We start from the raw sequence: 6,000 nt of genomic DNA, 5'->3' as shown, positions 1-6,000 counted from the left end.
TATAAGCAGGCTATGGATATGTAAAGTTACTCATGATTAATTCAAAATTTGTTAGTTACCAAAAAAAAGGGTGATTGATTAAGAAAACATGAAAGATGGTAGAGTATAAATCAATCAACTATTCTACAGCAATGTAAAAGAAACTAAGTAAATACAAAGAAAATATAAATTATATGAGTGGAAAGATCTTAACCAAGCCGGTGTGAGCACCTAATTTTTTACCATGCTTGAATTTTTTTCCACTCATCTCACCAATACCTCACTTCTCACTCCATCTTTTCCGCTCCCATCTTCCCAGGCGTGTCCCCACTCCACTTTCCTTTGTCCCCCATGTTTGTCCTCCATACTTTGCTTGTCCCCCACACACAACCCCCCACATATCCCCATTTTCTTTCTTCACGTGAGGGGGTAAAAATATCACCCATAAAATACCATCTTCTTCCCTCTATTTTTTCCAGCAAAAAGGCAGTCATACAAAAAGACAATGGAGCGGACCCAAATGCAAATAAGAATAAGTGACATCTCTTTCCACGACGCTAGCTAGTACTAATTAATCAAATTATAATTACGATTACCAAAATTAAAACCAAGGTATGCGTTCTCGCAAATTTGGACGCAACAATCTTAATAATTAAATAAAGTATTATTAGTTGTGTACACGTACGCGTGACATAACTTTGGTACACCAAACAAAACGGGTACACGTACAGGTGATTTGTTTCAAAGATAATTTTATATTTTAATAATTAAAAGCAGAAGATAAAACATGAAAATCAATAAATCACAGTTCATCCAAAATTAATTTAAGCCAAATTGTAGTCAATAAAGCGACCGTACTGGAACCAGGGACTTGGAAAATGCCTTACACCTTCTCTCCGGTCAACAGAATTTCTTACCCGGACTTTTTTTTTGTAGACCAATAATAAAAAAGTCAAATCTTCCTTTAAATAGGGATTCAAATAAAAAGGTGACTTGGAACACCCAAAAAATCAATTTCAAGTGGTGACTCTATAAATAAAATAATCCCTACTCAAATTTGTCACTTTAATTGGAAAAACTCTTTAACCCACAACAATCCATAAACACATATATTTTGTGGGGTAAAAAAGGGGTGTGACAGCCGGGACTCATGAATAAAGTCTATAGAAGATTAAATATTCAAAAGAAAAATCTAAATCATATGAAAGGAAACATATTCAATACATTATAGTTTGCTACTCGTAATTGTTAGAATACCTTGTGTCTTGCTAGTAAATATGCTGGAAATCATTTAGCTTTAATAGGAGTAGTATAATCGGCTTAGGAATTAGGTTTTTTAGTTTAATTACTTGTTGTCTTGTAACTGTTTTCATAATTCTAAGGCCCAAGGAAAAACTTAATACCTTTTTTTTATTTTTAATATATTTTTTACATGTAATTTATTGGGTATGGCTTGGTATTTTTCTTTGAATTATTTTCTTAAAATAAAAAATCTATCCAATTATCGGTCAGATTATAGATTTATATAAAAATATACGATTTTATTAAAAAATAATCTAAATAAGGTTCGGTATGGTATGATTCGGTCGGTTTCGTATATTTTTAGGTATCCATTAACACCCCTACTTATGGCAACGCTAAGCTCGCTAGTAGAAGTAATAGTTGCGATTTTATGAGCTTTTGTTGTGACTCTGGCGGTCGCCAAAATAGTCTTTTTTTTGTTGTAGTGATATACAATAACAACAACAACAACAACAACCTAGTGAAATCCTCCTAGTGGGGTCTGGGGAGGGTAGTGTGTACGCAGACCTTATCCCTACCCCGAAGAGGTAGAGAGGTTATTTCAGAAAGACCCTCGGGACAAAAGACAAAAAGACAAAAGGACAAAAGGACAAAAGGAGACAATATCAGTATCACCACAGAAATCATAGGAAAAATAGGAACAATATGAAATCCAGAAGAAAGATGCAAAGAAAAAGCGATAGCTAGTAAATAGGTCCGGAACTGAAAAGCAAAATAGTAAGACACGACATTGCCATTAGTTAGCTTAGACAAAAATCCTACCAGACTAGTCTAACAATGGTACGAAGTAAGGCAAGAATCAACTACCTCCTAACCTACAACCCTAATACTCGACCTCCACATCTTCTTATCAAGTTCCATGTCCTAAGAAATCTGAAGCCCCGCAATGTCCTGCCTGATCACCTCTCCCCAATACTTCTTCGGCCGCCCTCTACCTCTTCTCGTTCCCTCCACAACCAGCCGCTCACACCTCCTTGTCGGAGCATCTGGGCTCCTCCTCTGTACATGCCCAAACCATCTGAGCCTCTTTTCCCGCATCTTGTCATCAATGGGAGTCACGCGCACCTTCTCCTGAATATTATCATTCCTAATCTTATCCATCCTAGTGTGCCCCGCACATCTACCTCAACATCCTCATTTCTGCTACTTTCAACTTCTGGATATGTGAGTTCTTAACATGCCAACACTCAGCCCCGTACATCATGGCCGGTCTAACCACCGCTTTATAGAACTTATCTTTGAGTATCGGTGGCACTCTCTTGTCACACAGGACTCCAGATGCTAACCTCCACATCCATCCTACCCCAATACGGTGTGTGACATCCTCGTCGATCTCCCCTCCCCCATGGATAACCTACCCAAGGTACTTGAAGCCGCCTCTACTTGGGATGACCTGTGAGTCAAGCCTCACATCCATGCCTACTTCCCCCGGCTCAGCGGTGAACTTACACTCCAGGTATTCCGTCTTCGCCCTGCTCAACTTGAAACCCTTAGACTCAAGAGCATGTCTCTAAACTCCAGCCTCTCATTAACACCGACTCGTGACTCATCAATTAGAACTATGTCATCGACGAATAGCATGCACCATGGCACCTCCCCTTGAATATTGGGTGTTAACGCGTCCATCACCAGGGCGAATAAGAACGGACTGAGCGCAGAGCCTTGGTGTAACCCCATAACAACTGGAAAATGCTCAGAGTCGCCTCCTACTGTTCTTATCCGAGTCTTAGCCCCATCATACATGTCCTTAATCGCCATAATGTAAGGAAATGACACACATTTTGCCTCCAAACATCTTCAGAGAACTTCTCTAGGAATCTTGTCATATGCTTTCTCTAGGTCAATAAACACCATGTGCAGGTCCTTCTTCCTATCTCTGTACTGTTCCACCAACCGCCTGTCACGACCCAAAATTTCACCACAGGCGTCGTGATGGCACCTAGTCTCTAAGACTAGGTAAGCCGTTTTCAATTGCATTTTGAAGCCATTGTTTATTTGAAACTAAGTAATAAAAACTAACAACGGAATAAATATGAATATACAACCTCCCAAGACTGATAGTACTGAGTCACGAACTCTAACTGAATACACGGAATGATCACGAGGGCTGAATATACAATATTGTTTGATTACAAATTAACAGTACAATGAAATGAAAAGACTCCAATGGATTGCGACGACCAAGCAGCTCTACCTTGAATCCTTACGATCCCGCTTTAACTCTGCTCAAGTCCGATATCTCCAATACCTGGCTCTGCACAAAAATGTACAGAAGTGTAGTATGAGTACACCACGGTCGATACCCAGTAAGTATCAAGACTAACCTCAGTGGAGTAGAGATGAGGTACAGTCAAGACACTCACTAGTCTAATAACTTGTGCATTATATATTATACAAAATAATAGGAAACAAATAACAATAAGGGCAGGATAAAACAACCAGTTATATGCATAGCAGACAATAAGAGTACCATTAATATCACTCAATAATTAATAAACACAACTACACCCAATTAAATCAAGTCCTTCAAACAACTGACTTTCACATATAATTCTTCCAGATAACTCTCTTTCAAATATAATTTTTCTCAAATAATTATTTTTCAAATATAATTCTTTCAATCAATCTTTTCAAATATAATTTTCTCAAATAAATATCTTTGAAATACAATTTTTTCATATAATTCTTTTTGAATAAAAATCCTTCCAAATAAATATTTTGAATATAATTCTTTCAATTAAAAAGTCACCATGTGACACCTCATTTCATAATCATAAAAATACGGATCTCAGCCCATTTTCATATTTTCACGGCACCTCGTGCCCATAGTTTAATCATCATATATCCCCGGAACCTCGTGCCTTCATTTCATATCACAACTGCACGGACAATTCACGTGCCAATTATCATTATCATTTCATCACAGTACCTCGTGCCCACATTTCATATCACAACTGCACAGACAATTCACGTGCCGAATATCCTCATTATTTACTCACGGCACCTCGTGCACACATTTTATTTTATAATCTGCCTGGCAATAGCCACATGCTCTCAATTTCAATATAAATCAGATTGTTATCAATTTACCAACAACAAGATAAATGGCACAAAGTATAAAAATAAACACAAGAAAATTCCAACATCACATGAAAATCATCAACACCACAACCCCATATCATCACATATCGTCCCTCACAATAGCCACCCTTATCGCTCCTATTGCCGCCCTTATCGCTCATATAGCCACCCTTATCGCTCCGCTCAGATAATATCAATAGCCACCCTTATCGCTCCTATTGCCACCCTTATCGCTCCTATTGCCACCCTTATCGCTCCGTCCAGACAATATTCTAACAAACACAACGACAGTGAAATGCCACCCTTATACCCACATAATATCAACAGTGAAATGCCACCCTTATATCCTCAAAATAACAACAGTGAAATGCCACCCTTGTATCCTCAAAATAACAACTCACACAACACAATAATTTATACGGAAAATTATCACGACAACATAACAAAATCAATTCATATCACAATTTGCCCAATGGCCACAATCAAATTCCAAAGATACAACCAAATCAATAAATTTCACAACAAATAGCCGAAGACTCCACACAATGTATATAATACCACAAAAACAATCAACAGAGATAGAAATTATTCAGCATAAATCAAAGCCTTCATTAATCCAAATTTAGATAATTATACTAACGCTTCTTCTTAAACTTGCTTAATTAATTATTTGCATAGGGAAAATTCAAAATGAAATTAAATTTCCAGAATTATCAAATCAACAAAATCACGGAATTACATAAATATTAAAATAACAATCACATCAAATTGTTATATAAAAACAAGTTCAACCAATAAGGATTTAGGCATGGCAAATAGAAGATTAAATAAATGCCAACAATTATCCAATTTACTACACAATATGCCAAAGACTTAAACCCAATATATTTTGCACATACAAGCCCGAGTACTTGCGTACACGGCTTTTCACATTTCACAAACGGCACATAAGACTCGATGCCTAAGGGATAATTCCCCCACTCGAGGTTAGGCAAGACACTTACCTTTTTGAAGTTAGGCCGATATTCCAAAATAGCCTTCTTGCTTGAATTGACCTCCGGACTCAAATCTATCCAAATTAATTGTACAACTTCATTAAAACTCATCAGAAATAATTCCGGATAATAATACGTCGACTTAAAATTTTATTCCAAAAAATCAACAAAAGTCAACGCGGGACTTGCCTCTCGGAACCTGACATAATTTTCATAAAATCCGAACACCCATTCCTATACGAGTTCAACCATATCAATTTTATCGAATTCCAATAACAAATTGACCTCCAAATCTTAAATTTAAACCAAGAGGGTTTTCTAAATTTTTCAACCAAATTCATTAATTTAGTGATAAAAACAATAATAGATTCATGTAATTTAACCAAAATCAAGTTAGGAATTCTTACCCCCAATGTTTTCCTTGAAAAACTCTCAAGAAATCGCCTCACCCGAGCTTCCTTGGTCCAAAAATGGAAGAATGACACGAATTTGGACTTTATTCTGCTGCCCAGGGGATTGTTCTTCGCGTTCGCGAGACTCCCCTCGCATTCGCGATGAACAAATTCTTCAAAAGTCATTTTCAAACTCTTCTCAGACAATCTCTAGTATAATAGTCATAACTTTTTGTACAAAACTCCAAATG

The sequence above is a fragment of the Nicotiana tabacum genome, chromosome 22, assembly GCF_000715075.1.
Source record: "Nicotiana tabacum cultivar K326 chromosome 22, ASM71507v2, whole genome shotgun sequence".
NCBI lineage: Eukaryota > Viridiplantae > Streptophyta > Magnoliopsida > Solanales > Solanaceae > Nicotiana > Nicotiana tabacum.
Note: the sequence above shows the minus strand (reverse complement) of the source record.